General features: G+C 45.3%; 1 pseudogene; it reads right to left on the minus strand.

The window, feature by feature from the left end:
* Positions 1-318: 318 nt before the first annotated feature.
* Positions 319-27,065, minus strand: part of LOC137536720 (uncharacterized) — a 101,682-nt pseudogene continuing 74,935 nt past the window's right edge.

Raw genomic sequence — 27,065 nt, forward strand, 5'->3', positions numbered from 1 at the left:
CAGTATACACCTCAAATGATGGACAATAGTACAAATAATCTCAAAATCTGTCACAAATAGCCCACTTCATTGCTAGAAACTCCAGTTTTCCTGAGTGCATGTGGTAGTTCTTTTCAGCTGGTGTAAGAGTTCTAGATCCATAAGCAATAACTTTGAGCTTTCCATCATTCTCCTGATATAACACCGCACCTAGGCCTTCTTGAGAAGCATCACAATGAAGTACAAAGGGTCTAGAGAAGTCTGGATAACCCATAACTGGTGGACGTGTCAAGGTTTCAATTAGCTGGCTTAAAGTTGCTTGATGGTGAACAGTCCATTCTATTGAACATTGAGAAGGGAGTTGACCTTTCCATTTTTGTATAGATTTTGGTTGCTTTCTGGATGTCTTAGAAGGTGCGGCTTCAGCAGGTTCTGAAGGTGCTGACAACAAGTCATACAAAGGTTTCGCTATTCTAGAGTTAGGATAGTGTTTCTAGTTTAGCAGAAGAAAGTGTTGCCACCATTCCTTACCTGTTGCCTTCTCCGTTCCTGCCCCTTACTCCTCTCTGGCTCCTCGTGGGCAGGGTTTAAGTATGCACCCTCCAGGAGCTGCTCACAGCTCAGTCTGTCATCAGGGTCCATGCGCAGACAGCCCTGCAGAAGCAAGGCATGTAATGTGAGGTCATTGTGTAACATTACTGGATAATTACCTCGGGTTTTAAGAAAAAAGCAAGGCATTTCCTGTGTAACATCTGTTCACCACTCATAGAATTGATTAGTTTTACATTATTGCTTATGTTAGGATTATACTGTAATATCATAAACGTGATCCAGCAGAATCTACACAAGTTCCAGGTATTCCAGAATATATAAAATATGCAGCCATGTCCCACTAATTTCGTATTTATACCGACATTTCCACAGTGCTGTACAGAGTACATAGTCATGTCACTTGACTGTCCCTCAGAGGGGCCCACAATCTAATCCTACCATAGTCATATGTCTATGTATGTATTGTGTAGTTTGTTTCATAGTCTAGGGCCAATTTAGCAGGAAGCCAATTAACTTATATGTATGTTTTTGGGATGTGGGATGAAACCAGAATGCCCAGAGGAAACCCACAAAGACACGGGGAGAACATACAAACTCCCTGCAGATAGTGCCCTGGCTGGGATTCGAACCGGGGACCCAGCAGTGCGAGGTGAGAACGCTAACCACTACCCCCATGCTGACCATATGTTTACACCTAGGCAGAGCAGAGCTCAGTCAGCATAACCAAGCAAATGGAGCAAAATCATAACGTACTGTGCTAAAAATGGCTCATTTATGACATGGCGTACCTCACAGGAAGTACAAGAGTAATAGAGGAAACAGAATAAAAGAGAGGTGATTGAAAAGACTGCATTAACTTGGCTTTGCCAGCACTGAAATGTGTCTAAGCACTACTATCCTGAACCTCTAGGGGTCAGAAGCCTCCTTTTTTTACCTTCATAAAAGCCATGGCGGCCTGCGGTTTATTCGGGAATCTCTCCTCCAAGGTCTCCTGTAAAGTGTGGGAATAAAGTTTCATAGTTTATAGTTCAATAGTTTATCTAAACATACACCTTACTTTAAAACCGCCCCAAACTTTTCATAGATGCAAATACAAAACGTATATCATAAGCCAAAGCCGAAACTGTCACCAATCAATATTTGTATAAATCGAATCATCCGCTTATTAATTGTCATCACAGGGAAGATTTAGGCTCGGTTTACATGTGAGCCGATGCAAAACGGGCACGGAAAGTGGTCGCGCTTCGTCGAATTTGCATCCAGTCTGCGCTATATGCAGCGATCGCCAGTCGTGACCCGCAGACGCTCGGGGCCTCTGTACTCAGTCTGCCAGCTGCTGGGCTGTGTACAGGGAGCGAGTGGCGGCGATCAGCTGCGGGACATGTGGGCTGTGGCCCTGCTGTAGCCCGGGGCAGATGCTTTCCCCCATAGGTAATATCCCGTCTGCCCAGGATTATCGCGGACTGTGCTTACCGCAACGGATCCATTTGCAGAGTAACAAGTGTGAATGGTTCCTATTTATAAAATAGGAGCCATTCACTGTCAGTTTGGCAGTGAGCGGAGAACAGACAAAGAATGACTTAGTTCTCTGTTCAAGTAGGAACACAGCAGTCAGGGATAGCTGTTTATTCCTTTTATTCACTTTTCTTACTCACTTATTCACTTTTCTTATTCACTTTTCTTACCTGGACACCTATGCCTGGCTTCCTATACATGGGGCACCTACACTTGGCTTCCTATACAGGGGGGCACCTACACTTGGCTTCCTATACAGGGGGGCACCTACACTTGGCTACCTACCTATACTGATGGTGTTTTTTTTTGGTCCCACAGCGGCAATAACGCATGGTACAAATTGTTGGGTGCTGTGCAATCACTCCAAATCTGGGGGGGGTGGGCACAACCTCAAAATTTTGCCTTAGGTATCAAAAAGTCTAGAATCGGCCCTGCAGCCGTGTGCACAAGCTACCTGCCACATCGTCTGGGTCGGGTTCCGGGATGCTGGCACCATTGAAGAACTTGTTACTGTGGAAGATGTACTGGTGTCGGGGGATCAGCCGGCCTGGGAAACAGATTCCAAACGTTATAATCACTTAAAGCAAAGCGGAGGCATAAGGGGGAATAAAGAGTGAACAATGATACCTCAGCGCACCAATATCAGCAGTATGGGTTTGTTTCCTGCAATTGTGCTGCCGCTCCACACCAGGTCAAACCAGCTGATATAGTATGGAAAAAGAGCAATACAGTACCTCTTCCGGCCGTACGGGTAGTTAATACCTCTCTCTGTGCAAAATCTTGCTGTAATCCCGATATCCAGGAGCGTACCTCCGCTCAGCTCAGCGTGGATTCAGTCTGACCATGACGTCCCCTGGTCAGCTGATACCCGAACTTCCTGTTCCTGGCTTCCTTGCGCTCCAACAGTGGCTCCATCCCAATGTCAGTGAAGGCAGCAGCGACGCTTCCTGGCTGGGGGACAAAACGAGCAACAATAGTGTACACTGTGCGCTTAAAGGAGCCACGCAGGGGGGGTTTCCACTTACTGGATAAAAGCTTGTTTATTGCACATATCAATCTGCAGCCTCACTTCCCGACTCGAGTTTCGGCACAATGCCTTCGTCAGGGGGTGGGGCTACAGTCACAGTGGGCAGATTAAATACATAAAACTCCTCCTCTCAAAAACAATTAACCCTTGCCTTATAAGCAGGGAAAAGGAGAAGAAGGACATCCAAATTCTTCCAAAATACATTGAATACACTAAACAGAATGGTAATAAGCAATAGTTTACAATAAATGATGATAAAACAATTGATCAAAAATATCTAAAATGTTAAAACAATAAAATTCATTCATCCCTAATAAAAACAATTTAGGTCAATGTTGGCATTTAATCCATTCGGTGCTAAAGTCTGTAGCTGAAAAATCCAGCGGGTTTCCAATTGCGACAAGGTTTTTATCACATTGCCACCACGCCAATGTGGCGTGATGGTATCAATACCGTAACATCTAATCCCAGTAGGATCATGGTTGTGGTGTTTCAAAAAATGTTCAGGTACACTATGCTTTTTCTTTTCAGGGTGCATGATGTTATACACATGTTCCGAGCACCTTTTCTTCACACGTCTGCCAGTCCTTCCAACGTATTGCATGCCACACGGGCACTCCAATACATATATTACATTGATTGTATTGCACGTGATGAATTGATCTATTCTAAAGCTTCTCCCATTGGCTGTGGAAGTAAAAGTGGTCACCTTCTGTCCCCCAAATTCACAGATCCTACACAACTTTGGCTTCTTACATGGGTAGAATCCTTTTAAAATCGGGAACATACGTGGTCTTACTTCACGGATACAGTTTTTTACCAATCTATTCCCCAAATTCTTAGGTCTCCTAAAAACAACTTTCGGTTTGTCTGGGAGTGTAGGCCCTAATACAGGGTCTTCTTTCAAAATGTCCCAATTTTCTGACAACAACCTCTTGAATCTCTTGTGATCACGGGAATAAGTAGTAACAAAAGCAAACTCCGATCCACCAGGACAGGGATAATTTTTAGTGGTAATGGTTTTCTTAATGAGTCTCACTTCTCTTCCTTCTTTAACCTCCTGAGCGGTATGGACGAGCTCAGCTCGTCCATCACCGCCGGAGGCTGCCGCTCAGGCCCTGCTGGGCCGATTTGCTTCAAATAAAAAGCAGCACACGCAGCCGACACTTTGCCAGCCGCGTGTGCTGCCTGATCGCCGCCGCTCTGCGGCGATCCCCCGCGAGCAGCGGCGAAAGAGGGTCCCCCCAGCCGCCCGAGCCCTGCGCAGCCGGACCAATCAGTTCCGGCCAGCGCTAAGGGCTGGATCGGAGGCGGCTGACGTCAGGACGTCGGCTGACGTCCATGACGTCACTCCGCTCGTCGCCATGGCGACGAGGAAAGCCAAACAAGGAAGGCTGCTCATTGCGGCCTTCCTTGTTTGTTCTTGGCGCCGGAGGCGATCGGAAGAACGCCTCCGGAGCGCCCTCTAGTGGGCTTTCATGCAGCCAACTTTCAGTTGGCTGCATGAAATAGTTTTTTTTTAATTGAAAAAAAACCCTCCCGCAGCCTCCCTGGCGATCTCAATAGAACGCCGGGGAGGTTAAGGACTCAATCTCTCTTCATATATAAGTGTTTCATCATAACCCTTTTCTACGAAACGATCCTGTAAGATTTGGGATTGTGACCAATAGTCGGAATCCTTCGTGCAGTTCCTACGAATTCGGCAGAATTGTCCTCGTGGGACATTCTGCAACCAGGGAGCGTAGTGACAGCTAATGGCTTCTATATAAGAATTCCTATCACTCTCTTTAAAGAAACATTTGGTGTTCAAGTTTCCATTTTCCACAAATATATTGAGGTCAAGGAAATTTACTTCTTTTTTGTTATAGTCCACAGAGAACTCTAGGTTCCAGTCATTAGTGTTAATGTATGTGATAAATGACACAAGGGAAGGTTCATCCCCCTGCCATACAAAAATACAATCGTAGATAAAACGTTTCCAGAAAAGTAGGGATTTTTTTCAAATGGGTGGGTAAAAATGTGCTTTCCCATGCTGCCATATAAAGGTTAGCTACACTCGGAGATTGTTTTGCCCCCATCGCCACACCCTTTCTCTGTAAATAAAAACTCCCATCAAACCAGAAGTAATTGCACACTGTGGAGAAATGGAAAAGTTCACAAATAAAATCCACCTGGCTGCTTGCCAAGTAGTCTGTGTCCTGTAAAGCCGATTTAATCACTCCTGCTGTTTTTTCAATGGGTATACACGTGTATAGTGACTTCACATCTGCCGTGCATAAATAACAGTCATCCCAATTTTTCACAATCTTTTGGAGGTCATTCAGATTAGTCAAAGTGTCAAGAGTGTCCTTTAAATATGAAGGGTTTTTTTTATGAAGGGGTTTTTTGTACCAAGGGTTGTAAAAAGAAATCAATGTACTCCCCCACCTGGTAGGTGACAGAGTGAATCCCTGACACTATTGGTCTCCGGGTGGGGGAATAAAGAGTGGGAACCCCATGACTTCCCACAATGCACCAGGGGCTCACCGAGCGTTCTGACGATAAGGTGGAGCTGATCTACATCCGATTTCCCTGGCCACAGAGGTTATCCAGTCAGCAGCTCAGCGAATACACATCCGATGGCCCAAACGTCGACCGTCCCGTACTGCGTGTCCCCAACCAGCAGCTCGGGAGCGCGGTACCACCGGGTGGCCACGTAGTCTGTGTAATCATTCTCAAGACGAGCTGCAGGTAAAACATATAAAAAAGAGTATTTTCTGAACATTTTAGCTGGGAAGTCATTATATTTGTTTGAAGTAAGGGGGTAAATATATCTGTCAAAATGTAACTTTAACCTTCTGTTTCAGGCTTAGTGCACACCGATCGGTTTTGGTAGCGTTTTTAGAACCGCTTGCGGATGTGGAAACGCTTGGGTAATGTATTTCAATGAGCTGGTGCACACCAGACCGATAGGCGTTTTGAAGAAACGCATACTCCCGGGCAGCAACATTTTTTGGATTTCGGAGGCGTTTCTGCCTCCAATGTTAAGTATAGGAAAAACGCAAAATGCTTGATAAAATACACTAGGCCTTAAAGTCTTAATTTTGCCATTTAATATGTTACTTTTAAAGAGAAACTCCGACCAAGAATTGAACTTTATCCCAATCAGTAGCTGATACCCACTTTTACATGAAAAATATAATGATTTTCACAAACAGACCATCAGGGGGCGCTGTATGACTGATTTTGTGCTGAAACCCCTCCCACAAGAGGCTCTGGTACCGTACGGTACTCTGGGCAAACTGCCACAATGTAACAATGACACACACAGGAAATGGCTGTTTATAGCTGTCTGTTAAAGCCAGAACAGCTACATAATCTGCCCACAGTAACAATGTCACCATGTAATACATGTCAGAATGTGAATCTGGGAGAGGAAAGATTTTACAATGAGCAAACTCTGACTAAATCATGTATACATAATAAGCATAAGCACCTTTTTATATTAAATTATTTTCACTGGAGTTCCTCTTTAAGAATGTTTGAGGTTGGATGTTGATACACTACATGGCAAAAAAGTACAAGGTCATTATTTGTTGAGGGGGTGGTACGCAAGTGTTACCCTCCATATGACATCACCGATGGTCTAGTAGTTTGTCAATATGTGGTTTGAAGAAGAGTCGAGTCCAGTACCACACTTGCGCAATGCACCTGGGGGATGGGGGTATTAAAGTGCCATTAACAGAAATTATTATGTTGAGTGGGGGCATTAAATTGTGTGGTGGAAAGATAATTATTATTAATAAAGATAATTATTTCGGTCTTGTCCATGTTGAGTTTAAAAAAATGGGAGGACATGAAGGAGGAGATAGCATTGAGACAGTCAGGAACACGAGCTGTTAGAGTTGCCAAGTCAGGAGGTGAAAGATAGATTTTGGTGTCGCCAGCATATAGGTGTTACTGGAAACCAAAGCAACTGATGAGGTGACCAAGATCGTAGGTGTAGCTAGAGAAAAGGAGAGGGAGATAAAACACTTGAGATCTGAGTAAAGCCAAAGTCACAGAGTTTGATGACTCCTTGCTTGGTGAGGAGGATATTCTCGGGTTTGACGTCCCGGTGGATGCACTGCCAGGAAAAGACAGTATTTACCACCTAGTAACATCATGAGCAATGGGGGAAGAAGGGGGATGGGGCAGAGGCAAGGTTCTCACTCTGTAAATTTCATGTGCAGTTTCCTGTAATGCGCATCATTGCGCACCGAATGTTAACCTTATTAATGGAAGGGCTTATATATAGCTATGTACACATGCTATAAAAAAAATTCAATGGAAATGTCCGACAATCTACAGATTTCGCAGTAGGAGGCGGCAATCCTTGCGAAAAATGTAGCCAAACAATGACGAGCTACCAATACCAGGGATTTTGCCAGAATTAACTGGTGGATCAACAACCTTGTTCTACAAAATGTACGCATGCTGTGCGTAATCCTGATCCCCCTTGCAGTATTTTAATTACTTAGCCGTTTGGAATATCGATTTGAGGACAACGTTGTGTGACAGAATCATTGTTTATTTTTGTCAAGGGTAAAGTTGTTTGCGGCGACGTTTGTATAGTGTGTGTATGGACCTTAAGAATAGGGATATAGCAGAGTTCTATGGTTGCAGCGGGACGTCTAGCTAACTTACGCTGTTTTTATGGCAGAAGTTGACAGCTTGTAGAATCTGCAGAACGATATTCTTCGTGAAGACATCTGGGACTCTGAAAAACACCTATACGGTAGTACTATTAGAGCTGGCCTGGAAACTGTACACTGAATTCAAGTGATGTGTGAGATAAAAGTATAACCTAAGTTAAGTCAATTATTGTAACTAATCTTTTTTTTTTTTTTTTTTTTGTGTAAATCAGCCTTTATTTAAAAAATAGCATATCGCATCATTATTACAAACAGTTTAGTTAGTATACAATGTAGCAGTGTGCCTCTTACTTTATGTCAGAATACAGTTAGAGAAAAACGTCAGTACCAAAACACATTCTAAAAAGGTGAATCAATCCGCCATAGATGGTGAGGAATCAAATAATTTGGCTTCCAGCAATTGCTGGAAGCTGAATTATTGTGTTTTAAAATAACTTTAGCTCCGTCTTCTGACGGCGCCGACGTTACTCCCTGTGCGCTGCAATAGCGGTAATTCCTATTACGGCCTATGATGACGCCGGCTGCGCCAAGTCTCCTATGCTGGATTCACTGTGTTCGTTGGCTGGATCTAGAGTTAGGATAGTGTTTCTAGTTTAGCAGAAGAAAGTGTTGCCACCATTGCTTACCTGTTGCCTCCTCCGTTCCCGCCCCTTCCTCCTCTCTGGCTCCTCGTGGGCAGGGTTTAAGTATGCATCCTCCAGGAGCTGCTCACAGCTCAGTCTGTCATCAGGGTCCATGTGCACACAGCCCTGCAGAAGGAAGGCATGTGATGAGAGGTCATTGTGTAACATTACTGGATAATTACCTCGTGTTTGAAGAAAAAAGCAAGGCATTTTCCTGTGTAGCATCTGTTCACCACTCATAGAATTGATTAGTTTTATAGTATTGCTTATGTTAGGATTATACTGTAATATCAGAAACCTGATCCAGCAGAATCTACACAAGTCCCAGGTATTCCAGAATATATAAAATATGCAGCCATGTCCCACTGATTTAGTATTTATACCGACATTTCCACAGTGCTGTACAGAGTACATAGTCATGTCACTTAACTGCCCTCAGAGGGGCCGACAATCTAATCCTAACATAGTCATATGTCTATGTATGTATTGTGTAGTTTATGTTTCGTAGTCTAGGGCCAATTTAGGGGGAAGCCAATTAACTTATATGTACGTTTCCGGGATGTGGGAGGAAACCAGAATGTCCAGAGGAAACCCACGAAGACACGGGGAGAACATACAAAGTCTGTGCAGATAGTGCCCTGGCTGGGATTCGAATTGGGGACCCAGCGCTGCAAGGTGAGAGCGCTAACTACTACCCCCATGCTGCCCATATGTTTACACCCAGGCAGAGCAGAGCTCGGTCAGCATAACCAAGCAAATGGAGCAAAATCATAATGTACTGTGCTAAAAATGGCTCATTTATGACATGGGCATACCTCACAGGAAGTACAGGAGTAATAGAGGAAACATAATAAAAGAGTAGTGATGGGCGAACATTTCCCGAACACTTACTGTTCGGGTTCGGGTGATGTCATTGAGCGCGGCTGCCTCCTCCCGCCACCAGGGGGTGCCGGTCCTCCCGAGAGCCGGCCGGCTCCTCCACAAGCCCCCCCCGCGCCCGCTGTATCATGGCGCGGGGGGGGGGCTTGTGGAGGGGCCGGCCGGCTCTCGGGAGGACCGGCACCCCCTGGTGGCAGGAGGGGGCAGCCGCGCTCAATGACGTCACCCGAACCCGAACAGTAAGTGTTCGGGAAATGTTCGCCCATCACTATAAAAGAGAGGTGATTAAAAAGACAGCATTAACATTGGCTTTGCCAGCACTGAAATTTGTCTAAGCACTACTATCCTGAACCTCTAGGGGTCAGAAGCCTCCTTTTTTACCTTCATAAATGCCATGGCAGCTTGCGGTGTATTCGGGAATCTCTCCTCCAAGGTCTCCTATAAAGTGTGGGAATAAAGTTTCATAGTTTATAGTTCAATAGTTTATCTAAACATACACCTTACTTTAAAACCGCCCCAAACTTTTCATAGATGCAAATACAAAACGTATATCATAAGCCAAAGCCGAAACTGTCACCAATCAATATTTGTATAAATCTAATCATCCGCTTATTAATTGTCATCACAGGGAAGATTTAGGCTCGGTTTACATGTGAGCCGATGCAAAACGGGCACGGAAAGTGGTTGCGCTTCGTCGAATTTGCATCCAGTCTGCGCTATATGCAGCGATCGCCAGTCGTGACCCGCAGCCGCTCGGGGCCTCTGTACTCAGTCTGCCAGCTGCTGGGCTGTGTACAGGGAGCGAGTGGCGGCGATCAGCTGCGGGACATGTGGGCTGTGGCCCTGCTGTAGCCCGGGGCAGATGCTTTCCCCCATAGGTAATATCCCGTCTGCCCAGGATTATCGCGGACTGTGCTTACCGCAACGGATCCATTTGCAGAGTAACAAGTGTGAATGGTTCCTATTTATAAAATAGGAGTCATTCACTGTCAGTTTGGCAGTGAGCGGAGAACAGACAAAGAATGACTTACCGTATTTTTTGGACTATAAGACACACTTTTTCTCCCCCAAAACTAGGGGGGGAAAGTCAGTGCGTCTTATAGTCCGGATGTACGATTTTAGAGTGCTCAGAACTTAGGATTCACCTCTCTGCTGATACGCAGCCTGAGCCCGCACTGCAGCCCGCTCTGAATCCACTAGCTTGGCTGGGATTGTTCACCTTCCTACTTCCGTAGATAAGCTCCGCCTACTTCCTCGTGTCTGCAGCAGCGTGTCCTCCTCCTGCTACTGCTGGTGGGTGAGTGAGCCCGTGGTATTCCCCAGGTCTCGCTAAAGTCCAGGCTGCATCCAGCTTCTCTGCTCTCACTCTGTCTTCTGCCTTCTCTGCACGGCATTATTTACTACTGTATTAGTCTCTCTGTATCCACACTCCCGTCCCGTAGCTGAGAGCAGACGCAGGACGGGCAGGCAGATAGACCACACATACTGTGTATATCGAGCAGAGAACAGCGTGTTAGAACCAGTCAATGCTGTCCGTTCATACACAGACAGCTCTTAGCACTAACCTGACCTTTGTGATCACTGTCCGTCTTGCTGTTTGATGTGAGGTTAATGATCCTTCCGACCTCAAAATGCCAGCAAAGCTCAGGTTACTGCTAAGAGCTGTCTATGTAAACGGACAGCTTTGACTGGCTCTATACACATTGTGCTGTGTACTTTATACAGTTCTCTATGTGCCTGATGTGCTCTCTCAGTCAAAGCTGTGAGATTAGCAATGCAGAGCCTGTGACAATTTCTAACATGCTGTGGTCTGCTCTGTATACAGTCTATATACAGTGTTCTATGTGCCTGTGGTGCTCTCTGTCACAGGCTTTGCATTGCTATGCTCACAGCTTTGACTGACTGTAATACACTGTGGTCTGCTCTGTATGCAGTCTGTATACAGTTCACTATCTGCCTGCTGTGCTCTCTCTGTCACAAGCTCTGCATTGCTATGCTCACTGCTTTTACAGGCTGTAACATGCTGTGGTCTGCTCTGTATACAGTCTGTATACAGTTCACTATCTGCCTGCTGTGCTCTCTGTGTCACAAGCTCTGCATTGCTATGCTCACTACTTTGACAGGCTGTAACATGCTGTGGTCTGCTCTGTATACAGTTCACTATCTGCCTGCTGTGCTCTCTGTCACAGGGTTTGCATTGCTATGCTCGATGACCCAGCATGCAGTGGCTAAGCTACTACAGCTGCTTAGCCACTGCTTTAGTTATCCTGTCTGCCCAAAATTTGTCTCAAGCTAGTGCTTCTGCCAAATCATTTAATTGGCTGGCCAGCTCTTCCTCCACACTGTACCTGCTGATCCAAAGCCTCCTGGAATTGGATGCAAATGCTGCCCCAGACTCAAGAGATCCCAGACTCAACAAATGCCAGTTGTAGTGTAGCTGGGAGAAGGCAGCAGGGGTTAATGTACTGTAGCTGGGGGAGGGGGGCGAGCATTAGGAGTAAGTGTAATGTAGTGCAGTGTAGTTACTGGGGAAGCAGGGTTTAGTGTAACTGGGTAGTGTAGATAGCGACAGCTTAGGGGGAGATAAGATCCATAAGACACTCCTGGATCATGGACGCACTAAGTTTACTATATATTTTTTTTTCCCTGATTTTTTTCCTTCTAAAACTAGGTGCGTCTTATAGTCCAGAGCGTCTTATAGTCCGAAAAATACGGTAGTTCTCTGTTCAAGTAGGAACACAGCAGTCAGGGATAGCTGTTTATTCCTTTTATTCACTTTTCTTACTCACTTATTCACTTTTCTTATTCACTTTTCTTACCTGGACACCTATGCCTGGCTTCCTATACAGGGGGGCACCTACACTTGGCTTCCTATACAGGGGGGCACCTACACTTGGTTTCCTATACAGGGGGGCACCTACACTTGGCTACCTACCTATACTGATGGTGTTTTTTTTTGGTCCCACAGCGGCAATAACGCATGGTACAAATTGTTGGGTGCTGTGCAATCACTCCAAATCTGGGGGGTGTGGGCACAACCTCAAAATTTTGCCTTAGGCAGCAAAAAGTCTAGAATCGGCCCTGCAGCCGTGTGCACAAGCTACCTGCCACATCGTCTGGGTCGGGTTCCGGGATGATGGCGCCGTTGAAGAACTTGTTACTGTGGAAGATGTACTGGTGTCGGGGGATCAGCCGGCCTGGGAAACAGATTCCAAACGTTATAATCACTTAAAGCAAAGCGGAGGCATAAGGGGGAATAAAGAGTGAACAATGATACCTCAGCGCACCAATATCAGCAGTATGGGTTTGTTTCCTGCAATTGTGCTGCCGCTCCACACCAGGTCAAACCAGCTGATATAGTATGGAAAAAGAGCAATACAGTACCTCTTCCGGCCGTACGGGTAGTTAATACCTCTCTCTGTGCAAAATCTTGCTGTAATCCCGATATCCAGGAGCGTACCTCCGCTCAGCTCAGCGTGGATTCAGTCTGACCATGACGTCCCCTGGTCAGCTGATACCCGAACTTCCCGTTCCTGGCTTCCTTGCGCTCCAACAGTGGCTCCATCCCAATGTCAGTGAAGGCAGCAGCGACGCTTCCTGGCTGGGGGACAAAACGAGCAACAATAGTGTACACTGTGCGCTTAAAGGAGCCACGCAGGGGGGGTTTCCACTTACTGGATAAAAGCTTGTTTATTGCACATATCAATCTGCAGCCTCACTTCCCGACTCGAGTTTCGGCACAATGCCTTCGTCAGGGGGTGGGGCTACAGTCACAGTGGGCAGATTAAATACATAAAACTCCTCCTCTCAAAAACAATTAACCCTTGCCTTATAAGCAGGGAAAAGGAGAAGAAGGACATCCAAATTCTTCCAAAATACATTGAATACACTAAACAGAATGGTAATAAGCAATAGTTTACAATAAATGATGATAAAACAATTGATCAAAAATATCTAAAATGTTAAAACAATAAAATTCATTCATCCCTAATAAAACAATTTAGGTCAATGTTGGCATTTAATCCATTCGGTGCTAAAGTCTGTAGCTGAAAAATCCAGCGGGTTTCCAATTGCGACAAGGTTTTTATCACATTGCCACCACGCCAATGTGGCGTGATGGTATCAATACCGTAACATCTAATCCCAGTAGGATCATGGTTGTGGTGTTTCAAAAAATGTTCAGGTACACTATGCTTTTTCTTTTCAGGGTGCATGATGTTATACACATGTTCCGAGCACCTTTTCTTCACACGTCTGCCAGTCCTTCCAACGTATTGCATGCCACACGGGCACTCCAATACATATATTACATTGATTGTATTGCACGTGATGAATTGATCTATTCTAAAGCTTCTCCCATTGGCTGTGGAAGTAAAAGTGGTCACCTTCTGTCCCCCAAATTCACAGATCCTACAAAACTTTGGCTTCTTACATGGGTAGAATCCTTTTAAAATCGGGAACATACGTGGTCTTACTTCACGGATACAGTTTTTTACCAATCTATTCCCCAAATTCTTAGGTCTCCTAAAAACAACTTTCGGTTTGTCTGGGAGTGTAGGCCCTAATACAGGGTCTTCTTTCAAAATGTCCCAATTTTCTGACAACAACCTCTTGAATCTCTTGTGATCACGGGAATAAGTAGTAACAAAAGCAAACTCCGATCCACCAGGACAGGGATAATTTTTAGTGGTAATGGTTTTCTTAATGAGTCTCACTTCTCTTCCTTCTTTAAGGACTCAATCTCTCTTCATATATAAGTGTTTCGTCATAACCCTTTTCTACGAAACGATCCTGTAAGATTTGGGATTGTGACCAATAGTCGGAATCCTTCGTGCAGTTCCTACGAATTCGGCAGAATTGTCCTCGTGGGACATTCTGCAACCAGGGAGCGTAGTGACAGCTAATGGCTTCTATATAAGAATTCCTATCACTCTCTTTAAAGAAACATTTGGTGTTCAAGTTTTCATTTTCCACAAATATATTGAGGTCAAGGAAATTTACTTCTTTTTTGTTATAGTCCACAGAGAACTCTAGGTTCCAGTCATTAGTGTTAATGTATGTGATAAATAGAATAGAATAGAATAGAATAGAAAATCTTTATTGTCATTGTAACAACCGAAATTGTACAACGAAATTCTTAAGTGCAATTTTCCAGCAAAAGCAAAGACAGCATAACATTCCATTCTTACATACATTGCATTGCACACACCCCTTATCAACATGGCCACTTAGCAGCATTTAACATAGAAATGGCTGAAGGATAAAAACTGTTCTTTAGTCTGTTTGTCTTAGTTTTTATAAGTCTAAAACGTTTTCCAGAAGGCAGATGTTCAAATAACACATGTCCTGGATGTGAGGCATCGCTTAAAATTTTCTTAGTATTCCTGAAACAAAAAGAAGTATATAATTCTTCTAATGGAAGAAGAGGACAGCCCACTATCCTCTGGGCAACCTTAATTACCCTATGAAGCTGCTTTTTCTGTGCTACTGTGCAGCTTGAAAACCACGCACAGAGACAGTAGACTAGGACACTCTCCACTGTACTGCGGTAAAAAGACACCAACAATTTCTCAGGAATATTATTCTTCCTAAGCACCCTTAAAAAATATAGCCTCTTCTGTGCCTTTTTCACTACTTCAGCAATATGTGACCCCCAAGTCAGGTCCTCTTTAATAGTAACTCCTAAAAACCGAAAGTCTGTGACCCTTTCTACAATATTTCCATTTATAATAAGTGGCTGAATGTCATCTGCCTTCTTCCTAAAATCCACTATAAGCTCCTTGGTTTTAGCTACATTTAGGAGCAGATTATTGTCTCTACACCACATTTCCAGCCTTTCTACCTCATCCCTATAGGCAGACTCATCCCCCCCTGATATGAGCCCCACCACTGTAGTGTCATCAGCAAACTTAACGATGGTATTACTATGGTGGGCAGGAACACAATCATGAGTGTAGAGGGTATAGAGCAGGGGGCTCAGCACACAGCCCTGAGGAGAGCCAGTGCTGAGACTGATAGATGAGGAAAAATTTGTACCCACTCTAACCCTCTGAGGACGATCGCTCAAAAAGTTCTTAATCCAGAGGCAAGTTGAATATGGAAGCCCTATGTCTGACAATTTGGTCACCAGTCTATGGGGTATAATAGTATTAAAAGCAGAACTAAAATCAATAAAAAGCAATTGTGCATAACTCCCTCGCTGCTCTAGATGGGACAGTACAACATGGAGGACAGTAGCCACCGCATCCTCTGTAGACCTATTTGATCTATAGGCAAACTGATGTTGATCAAACATGGGAGGAATAAAAGACAATATATAGTTCCTGATGAGCTTCTCAAAACACTTCATAATCACAGGTGTCAATGCGACTGGCCTGTAATCATTAAGGCTAGTGATGGTCTGTTTTTTGGCCAGAGGAACTATAAGAGAGGATTTTAAACAAGTTGGTACAATTGATTGAGACAGGGACTGATTAAAAATCCTAGTGAAGACCCCAGCTAGTTGGTCTGCACATTCTTTTAAAACACGTCCTGAGACACCATCTGGTCCGACTGCCTTTCGTGGGTTGATGGCTCGCAACGTACGTCTCACATCAATGACACAAGGGAAGGTTCATCCCCCTGCCATACAAAAATACAATCGTAGATAAAACGTTTCCAGAAAAGTAGGGATTTTTTCAAATGGGTGGGTAAAAATGTGCTTTCCCATGCTGCCATATAAAGGTTAGCTACACTCGGAGATTGTTTTGCCCCCATCGCCACACCCTTTCTCTGTAAATAAAAACTCCCATCAAACCAGAAGTAATTGCACACTGTGGAAAAATGGAAAAGTTCACAAATAAAATCCACCTGGCTGCTTGCCAAATAGTCTGTGTCCTGTAAAGCCGATTTAATCACTCCTGCTGCTTTTTCAATGGGTATACACGTGTATAGTGACTTCACATCTGCCGTGCATAAATAACAGTCATCCCAATTTTTCACAATCTTTTGGAGGTCATTCAGATTAGTCAAAGTGTCAAGAGTGTCCTTTAAATATGAAGGGTTTTTTTTATGAAGGGGTTTTTTGTACCAAGGGTTGTAAAAAGAAATCAATGTACTCCCCCACCCGGTAGGTGACAGAGTGAATCCCTGACACTATTGGTCTCCCGGGTGGGGGAATAAAGAGTGGGAACCCCATGACTTCCCACAATGCACCAGGGGCTCACCGAGCGTTCTGACGATAAGGTGGAGCTGATCTACATCCGATTTCCCTGGCCACAGAGGTTATCCAGTCAGCAGCTCAGCGAATACACATCCGATGGCCCAAACGTCGACCGTCCCGTACTGCGTGTCCCCAACCAGCAGCTCGGGAGCGCGGTACCACCGGGTGGCCACGTAGTCTGTGTAATCATTCACAAGACGGGCTGCAGGTAAAACATATAAAAAAGAGTATTTTCTGAACATTTTAGCTGGGAAGTCATTATATTTGTTTGAAGTAAGGGGGTAAATATATCTGTCAAAATGTAACTTTAACCTTCTGTTTTAGGCTTAGTGCACACCGAGCGGTTTTGGTAGCGTTTTTAGAACCGCTTGCGGATGTGGAAACGCTTGGGTAATGTATTTCAATGAGCTGGTGCACACCAGAGCGATAGGCGTTTTGAAGAAACGCATACTCCCGGGCTGCAACATTTTTGGGATTTCGGAGGCGTTTCTGCCTCCAATGTTAAGTATAGGAAAAACGCAAAATGCTTGATAAAATACACTAGGCCTTAAAGTCTTAATTTTGCCATTTAATATGTTACTTTTAAGAATGTTTGAGGTTGGATGTTGATACACTACATGGCAAAAAAGTACAAGGTCATTATTTGTTGAGGGGGTGGTACGCAAGTGTTACCCTCCATATGACATCACCGATGGTCTAGTAGTTTGTCAATATGTGGTTTGAAGAAGAGTCGAGTCCAGTACCACACTTGCGCAATGCACCTGGGGGATGGGGGTATTAAAGTGCCATTAACAGAAATTATTATGTTGAGTGGGGGCATTAAATTGTGTGGTGGAAAGATAATTATTATTATTAAAGATAATTATTTCGGTCTTGTCCATGTTGAGTTTCAAAAAATGGGAGGACATGAAGGAGGAGATAGCATTGAGACAGTCAGGAACACGAGCTGTTAGAGTTGCCAAGTCAGGAGGTGAAAGATAGATTTTGGTGTCGCCAGCATATAGGTGTTACTGGAAACCAAAGCAACTGATGAGGTGACCAAGATCGTAGGTGTAGCTAGAGAAAAGGAGAGGGAGATAAAACACTTAAGATCTGAGTAAAGCCAAAGTCCCAGAGTTTGATGACTCCTTGCTTGGTGAGGAGGATATTCTCGGGTTTGACGTCCCGGTGGATGCACTGCCAGGAAAAGACAGTATTTACCACCTAGTAACATCATGAGCAATGGGGGAAGAAGGGGGATGGGGCAGAGGCAAGGTTCTCACTCTGTAAATTTCATGTGCAGTTTCCTGTAATGCGCATCATTGCGCACCGAATGTTAACCTTATTAATGGAAGGGCTTATATATAGCTATGTACACATGCTATAAAAAAAATTCAATGGAAATGTCCGACAATCTACAGATTTCGCAGTAGGAGGCGGCAATCCTTGCGAAAAATGTAGCCAAACAATGACGAGCTACCAATACCAGGGATTTTGCCAGAATTATCTGGTGGATCAACAACCTTGTACTACAAAATGTACGCATGCTGTGCGTAATCCTGATCCCCCTTGCAGTATTTTAATTACTTAGCCGTTTGGAATATCGATTTGAGGACAACGTTGTGTGACAGAATCATTGTTTATTTTTGTCGAGGGTAAAGTTGTTTGCGGCGACGTTTGTATAGTGTGTGTATGGACCTTAAGAATAGGGATATAGCAGAGTTCTATGGTTGCAGCGGGACGTCTAGCTAACTTACGCTATTTTTATGGCAGAAGTTGACAGCTTGTAGAATCTGCAGAACGATATTCTTCGTGAAGACATCTGGGACTCTGAAAAACACCTATACGGTAGTACTATTAGAGGTGGCCTGGAAACTGTACACTGAATTAAAGTGATGTGTGAGATAAAAGTATTACCTAAGTTAAGTCAATTATTGTAACTAATCTTTTTTTTTTTTTTTGTAAATCAGCCTTTATTTAAAAAATAGCATATCGCATCATTATTACAAACAGTTTAGTTAGTATACAATGTAGCAGTGTGCCTCTTACTTTATGTCAGAATACAGTTAGAGAAAAACGTCAGTACCAAAACACATTCTAAAAAGGTGAATCAATCCGCCATAGATGGTGAGGAATCAAATAATTTGGCTTCCAGCAATTGCTGGAAGCTGAATTATTGTGTTTTAAAATAACTTTAGCTCCGTCTTCTGACGGCGCCGACGTTACTCCCTGTGCGCTGCAATAGCGGTAATTCCTATTACGGCCTATGATGACGCCGGCTGCGCCAAGTCTCCTATGCTGGATTCACTGTGTTCGTTGGCTGGATCTAGAGTTAGGATAGTGTTTCTAGTTTAGCAGAAGAAAGTGTTGCCACCATTCCTTACCTGTTGCCTCCTCCGTTCCCGCCCCTTCCTCCTCTCTGGCTCCTCGTGGGCAGGGTTTAAGTATGCATCCTCCAGGAGCTGCTCACAGCTCAGTCTGTCATCAGGGTCCATGTGCACACAGCCCTGCAGAAGGAAGGCATGTGATAAGAGGTCATTGTGTAACATTAGTGGATAATTACCTCGTGTTTGAAGAAAAAAGCAAGGCATTTTCCTGTGTAGCATCTGTTCACCACTCATAGAATTGATTAGTTTTATAGTATTGCTTATGTTAGGATTATACTGTAATATCAGAAACCTGATCCAGCAGAATCTACACAAGTTCCAGGTATTCCAGAATATATAAAATATGCAGCCATGTCCCACTGATTTAGTATTTATACCGACATTTCCACAGTGCTGTACAGAGTACATAGTCATGTCACTTAACTGCCCTCAGAGGGGCCGACAATCTAATCCTAACATAGTCATATGTCTATGTATGTATTGTGTAGTTTATGTTTCGTAGTCTAGGGCCAATTTAGGGGGAAGCCAATTAACTTATATGTACGTTTCCGGGATGTGGGAGGAAACCAGAATGTCCAGAGGAAACCCACGAAGACACGGGGAGAACATACAAAGTCTGTGCAGATAGTGCCCTGGCTGGGATTTGAATTAGGGACCCAGCGCTGCAAGGTGAGAGCGCTAACTACTACCCCCATGCTGCCCATATGTTTACACCCAGGCAGAGCAGAGCTCGGTCAGCATAACCAAGCAAATGGAGCAAAATCATAATGTACTGTGCTAAAAATGGCTCATTTATGACATGGGCATACCTCACAGGAAGTACAGGAGTAATAGAGGAAACATAATAAAAGAGTAGTGATGGGCGAACATTTTCCGAACACTTACTGTTCGGGTTCGGGTGATGTCATTGAGCGCGGCTGCCTCCTCCCGCCACGAGGGGGTGCCGGTCCTCCCGAGAGCCGGCCGGCTCCTCCACAAGCCCCCCCCCCCCGCGCCCGCTGTATCATGGCGTGGGGGGGGGGCTTGTGGAGGGGCCGGCCGGCTCTCGGGAGGACCGGCACCCCCTGGTGGCAGGAGGGGGCAGCCGCGCTCAATGACGTCACCCGAACCCGAACAGTAAGTGTTCGGGAAATGTTCGCCCATCACTATAAAAGAGAGGTGATTGAAAAGACAGCATTAACTTGGCTTTGCCAGCACTGAAATTTGTCTAAGCACTACTATCCTGAACCTCTAGGGGTCAGAAGCCTCCTTTTTTACCTTCATAAATGCCATGGCAGCTTGCGGTGTATTCGGGAATCTCTCCTCCAAGGTCTCCTGTAAAGTGTGGGAATAAAGTTTCATAGTTTATAGTTCAATAGTTTATCTAAACATACACCTTACTTTAAAACCGCCCCAAACTTTTCATAGATGCAAATACAAAACGTATATCATAGGCCAAAGCCGAAACTGTCACCAATCAATATTTGTATAAATCTAATCATCCGCTTATTAATTGTCATCACAGGGAAGATTTAGGCTCGGTTTACCGTATTTTTCGGAATATAAGACGCACCGGAGTATAAGACGCACCTAGTTTTTGAGGAAGGAAATCAAGAAAAAAAAGATTCTGAGCAAGAAATTAGGGAAAAAAAAGATTCTGAGTCAAATAGTGATTTAAAACATTTTATATCAACTATATAAAGTGCCCAGCAGCATAACAGCAGCAGCATTATGAACCATATTGCAACCTGGCATGAAGACATTGTTATATCAACCACTTGGCAATGAATGGCAATTTTGAGAACCAATAACAGAAATCTTTAAAAAAAGAATAAACATAAAAAACAATACTTCAGTAACTAAACAGGAAACATTTCAAGTTACGGTAATGTTCTGCTTGCTTTAGTGGAACCCTAAAAATTCCTCCTCATCACTGGTGTCTGAGTTTAAGAAACTCAGATCCACACAGTCACAGTCACTTTCATCGCTGCTGGTATCCTCATACAGGATACCGTCTTCAGATCCATCCAAGGCATTACTGATGCCGCACTTTTTAAATGATCGGATGACAGTTTCAATTTTAACAGAGTCCCATGATGTTTTGACCCACTCACACACTTGGGTGATAGTGGGCCTTTTCATGCGTCCTGTGGGTGTCAGGTCATGGTTCCCATCAGCCATCCACTTGTTCCACTGTTCGCACATGAAAACTTTAAATGGCTTGTTTATTGACACATCAAGAGGCTGCAGCTGGCTAGTAAGACCACCAGGAATTACAGCAATGTGTGTCTTTACGTCTTTAAACTTCTTTTTTGTATTCTCTGTGATATGTGCTCTGAACTGGTCAAGCACTAATAATGACGGTTTCTTGAGAAGCCCGCCAGAACGTTTGGTCTACACTCTATCAATCCATAGTCGCATTCCATTTTCGTCCATCCACCCTTTGTCATGAACGTGCACATAAACTCCCCTTGGAATCGCTTCTTTAGGAAATGTTTTCCTCTTGAAGATAATCATTGGTGGCAACTTGGTACCATCAGCACAGCAGGACAACACAACTGTGTAATGAGTCTTCTCATGTCCTGAGGTTTTTACAGTAATGGTTTTGGCACCTTTTGCATCTACAGTTCTATTGGATGGCACATCAAATGTTAGCGGGACTTCGTCCATATTGCCAATCTGGCTCAGTTCAAAATTATTTTTCTTTCTCGCATTAATAACAAATGTGTGAAAGGACGTAAGCTTAGCTTCATATTCTTTGGGCATCTTTTGTGCAATACGTGTTTTGGTTCGCATTGCAAGTCCACAGCGCTTCATGAACCTGTAGCACCAGGACGGTGATCCAGTAAAGTCCTGAAGGTTTTTCTCCGCAGCAACACGTTTGGCCTCATAGATGATCATTTTAGTTGAGACTGCAATGCCATTCTCCCGGTGACGTGTTATCCACTCTTTCATCTCCACCTCTAACTGTGGCCACTTTGCAGCTTGCCCACGGAAATTGTGCTTGGTTTTATCAAACTTTAGCAGCTGCTCCACCTGTTTCCTCCACTCTCTAATCATTTTTTCCGTTGGAGGTGGCCCAAAGTGTCTCTCCGCTGCTCTGTTCCCATGCTCCTTTGCATACTTCACTACTTCCAGTTTATAAGGAATTCTGTATGCTAGTCTCTTTTGCTTGGACATCTTTGTACCAGCACGTACAATCACAGTAGGAGGCGCTACTGATATTTTTCTGCAAATAATGGAAGAACTGTCAGTTCCAGTAATATCGATATGTTCTTCATTCCCCCTTGCCCCCATATTCCATCAGGTGCTGTCATATCCCCCCATATTCCATCAGGTGCTGCCATATCCCCCCATATTCCATCAGGTGCAGTCATATCCCCCCATATTCCATCAGGTGCTGTCATATCACCCCATATTCCATCAGGTGCTGCCATATCACCCCATATTCCATCAGGTGCTGCCATATCCCCCATATTCCATCAGGTGCTGTCATATCACCCCATATTCCATCAGGTGCTGTCATATCCCCCCATATTCCATCAGGTGCAGTCATATCCCCCCATATACCATCAGGTGCAGTCATATCCCCCATATTCCATCAGGTGCTGTCATATCACCCCATATTCCATCAGGTGCTGTCATATCCCCCCATATTCCATCAGGTGCTGTCATATCCCCCCATATTCCATCAGGTGCTGTCATATCCCCCCATATTCCATCAGGTGCTGCCATATCCCCCCATATTCCATCAGGTGCTGTCATATCACCCCATATTCCATCAGGTGCAGTCATATCCCCCCATATACCATCAGGTGCAGTCATATCCCCCATATTCCATCAGGTGCTGTCATATCACCCCATATTCCATCAGGTGCTGCCATATCACCCCATATTCCATCAGGTGTTGTCATATCCCCCATATACCATCAGGTGCTGTCATATCACCCCATATTCCATCAGGTGCTGCCATATCACCCCATATTCCATCAGGTGCTGTCATATCCCCCATATTCCATCAGGTGCTGTCATATCACCCCATATTCCATCAGGTGCAGTCATATCCCCCCATATTCCATCAGGTGCTGCCATATCACCCCATATTCCATCAGGTGCAGTCATATCACCCCATATTCCATCAGGTGCTGCCATATCACCCCATATTCCATCAGGTGCTGTCATATCGCCCATATTCCATCAGGTGCTGTCATATTATCCCCTATATTCCACCAAATCTAATAATTTCAATTTACAGTACATTGTGTTTTTCTGCTGCGCACTCCACTTCGAAGCAATCTAAAAGACAGTTCAATCTCGCATAGTGTAATACTGTTAGGCTTTCCTTCAACAGATAGGCAATGTTTCCGTGTAGCGTGCTTCCAAATGTTTGTTTCCATATAGCGGGCTTTTAGCTACGCTTATGGAAACATGATCGCAGGGGCATGATCGCAGACTGACATTACCATACATGCACTCCCCGGGGGACGGCGCATGCGATCCCATTCATTAAACGAAATGGGATCGCAGACACAATCGCCCCAAAACTCAGGCAACCATGTGCTGCGATTCAGTGGTGAATCGCAGCACATGGTTGCCTGAGTTTTGGGGCGATTGCATTGGTGTTCCCATTTCGTTTAGTGAATGGGATCGCAAGCGCCACCCCCCGGGGAGTCACTGGCAAAGCATAGCGGTGCGGCTCTGCGTTGCAACTGTTAATGAGCCCTCAACAGTATTACACTATGTGAGAATGAACTGTCTTTCAAATTGCTTTGAAGTGGAGTACACAGCAAAAATATCCAACGCATACTGCATACAGTACTGCACTTAGTGTTCAGAACCTTCCTCCCCCAAATTCACACACTGATTAGTACAGTACTGTCTGTGCTTAGTGTCCAGAACCTTCCACCCTCCCTCCCCTTCCCCCGAATTCACACACTAATTATGGTCCATTACCATGCTTATTGTTTAGAACCTTCCTCCCTTCCCCTCCCTTAAGTTAAATTGATTATGGTACAGTGTGATTACACTTCATTCCACAGGATTCCACTTTGATTACAGTACATATGGGGAAGTATGGTATACGCTCATTATGACTCTCATTACTATTATTAACCCCTCAGTCCCCATTACGGTTCCATAGTATGGTACAGTAGTTCTGTACCTGTGTTTCCTCACTCACGTAGCTGGCTGCTGCTGCAAGTGTGAGGAGGCTTAGTATGACGTAGTGGAGGCGGGTGGATGTTCTGCAGGAACCTATAGATAGTGGAGAAGGATTGGAGGGGGCGGAACTTCAGCCTCTTCGGCATCCAATGGGTGGAGGAGCATGGAGCTGTGCATGCAGACCCGGGCTGTTTGAGATGAGGAACTGGGCACCAATTCCCCGCCAGGATCGCCGCACACATAGCCGGGACGTCCTCATGCTGGGTCCCCGCCAGGATCGCCGCACACATAGCCAGGACGTCCTCATGCTGGGTCCCCGCCAGGATCGCCGCACACATAGCCGGGACGTCCTCATGCTGGGTCCCCGCCAGGATCGCCGCACACATAGCCAGGACGTCCTCATGCTGGGTCCCCGCCAGGATTGCCGCACACACACCCGGGATGTCCTCATGCTGGATCCCACGCAGGTCCCCGCCAGGATCGCCGCACACATAGCCAGGATCGCCGATTACAGAAAGCAGCCTGCTCAGTTCCGCACTGATCCCACATGGAGACCACACACGCAGCCGCTGAAGCCCGCTGAGTTGCCCCACTAGGATCCCCGATCAGAGACCCTGCAGCGCTGCCCCGCACTGATCCCAGCAGGTAGACCACACACGCAGCCGCTGAAATGACCCGCCTGGATCGCCGATCAGAGACCCTGCAGCGCTGCTCAGAGCCCCATACCGATCCCACACACACACAGCCGCTGAGATGTCCGCCGATCAGAGCCCCTGCAGCGCTGCTCAGAGCCCCACATGGATCCCAGCATGGTACAGACAGCACAGCCGCGGAAGCCCGCTGAGATGCCACGCTAGGATCGCCGATCAGAGACCCTGCACAGACCCCCGCACCGATCCTATGGTACAGACAGAGAGCCCGTCAGAGCCTCAAGGTACTGAACACGCTGCCTGACACTACCGCACTACTGACCACACACACGCAGGTTACAATGTTACAACGTTTATGTGCAATTTTTCTACTCTTTGGAATATAAGACGCACTGACTTCCCCCCCCCTTCTTCTGGGGGAGAAAAAGTGCGTCTTATATTCCGAAAAATACGGTACATGTGAGCCGATGCAAAACGGGCACGGAAAGTGGTTGCGCTTCGTCGAATTTGCATCCAGTCGGCGCTATATGCAGCGATCGCCAGTCGTGACCCGCAGCCGCTCGGGGCCTCTGTACTCAGTCTGCCAGCTGCTGGGCTGTGTACAGGGAGCGAGTGGCGGCGATCAGCTGCGGGACATGTGGGCTGTGGCCCTGCTGTAGCCCGGGGCAGATGCTTTCCCCCATAGGTAATATCCCGTCTGCCCAGGATTATCGCGGACTCTGCTTACCGCAACGGATCCGTTTGCAGAGTAACAAGTGTGAATGGTTCCTATTTATAAAACAGGAGCCATTCACTGTCAGTTTGGCAGTGAGCGGAGAACAGACAAAGAATGACTTAGTTCTCTGTTCAAGTAGGAACACAGCAGTCAGGGATAGCTGTTTATTCCTTTTATTCACTTTTCTTACTCACTTATTCACTTTTCTTATTCACTTTTCTTACCTGGACACCTATGCCTGGCTTCCTATACAGGGGGGCACCTACACTTGGCTACCTACTTATAATGATGGTGTTTTTTTTTGGTCCCACAGCGGCAATAACGCACGGTACAAATTGTTGGGTGCTGTGCAATCACTCCAAATCTGGGGGGTGTGGGCACAACCTCAAAATTTTGCCTTAGGCAGCAAAAAGTCTAGAATCGGCCCTGCAGCCGTGTGCACAAGCTACCTGCCACATCGTCTGGCTCGGGTTCCGGGATGCTGGCGCCGTTGAAGAACTTGTTACTGTGGAAGATGTACTGGTGTCGGGGGATCAGCCGGCCTGGGAAACAGATTCCAAACGTTATAATCACTTAAAGCAAAGCGGAGGCATAAGGGGGAATAAAGAGTGAACAATGATACCTCAGCGCACCAAAATCAGCAGTATGGGTTTGTTTCCTGCAATTGTGCTGCCGCTCCACACCAGGTCAAACCAGCTGATATAGTATGGAAAAAGAGCAATACAGTACCTCTTCCGGCCGTACGGGTAGTTAATACCTCTCTCTGTGCAAAATCTTGCTGTAATCCCGATATCCAGGAGCGTACCTCCGCTCAGCTCAGCGTGGATTCAGTCTGACCATGACGTCCCCTGGTCAGCTGATACCGGAACTTCCTGTTCCTGGCTTCCTTGCGCTCCAACAGTGGCTCCATCCCAATGTCAGTGAAGGCAGCAGCGACGCTTCCTGGCTGGGGGACAAAACGAGCAACAATAGTGTACACTGTGCGCTTAAAGGAGCCACGCAGGGGGGGGTTTCCACTTACTGGATAAAAGCTTGTTTATTGCACATATCAATCTGCAGCCTCACTTCCCGACTCGAGTTTCGGCACAATGCCTTCGTCAGGGGGTGGGGCTACAGTCACAGTGGGCAGATTAAATACATAAAACTCCTCCTCTCAAAAACAATTAACCCTTGCCTTATAAGCAGGGAAAAGGAGAAGAAGGACATCCAAATTCTTCCAAAATACATTGAATACACTAAACAGAATGGTAATAAGCAATAGTTTACAATAAATGATGATAAAACAATTGATCAAAAATATCTAAAATGTTAAAACAATAAAATTCATTCATCCCTAATAAAACAATTTAGGTCAATGTTGGCATTTAATCCATTCGGTGCTAAAGTCTGTAGCTGAAAAATCCAGTGGGTTTCCAATTGCGACAAGGTTTTTATCACATTGCCACCACGCCAATGTGGCGTGATGGTATCAATACCGTAACATCTAATCCCAGTAGGATCATGGTTGTGGTGTTTCAAAAAATGTTCAGGTACACTATGCTTTTTCTTTTCAGGGTGCATGATGTTATACACATGTTCCGAGCACCTTTTCTTCACACGTCTGCCAGTCCTTCCAACGTATTGCATGCCACACGGGCACTCCAATACATATACTACATTGATTGTATTGCACGTGATGAATTGATCTATTCTAAAGCTTCTCCCATTGGCTGTGGAAGTAAAAGTGGTCACCTTCTGTCCCCCAAA

Source organism: Hyperolius riggenbachi, chromosome 10, assembly GCF_040937935.1.
Source record: "Hyperolius riggenbachi isolate aHypRig1 chromosome 10, aHypRig1.pri, whole genome shotgun sequence".
Lineage (NCBI taxonomy): Eukaryota > Metazoa > Chordata > Amphibia > Anura > Hyperoliidae > Hyperolius > Hyperolius riggenbachi.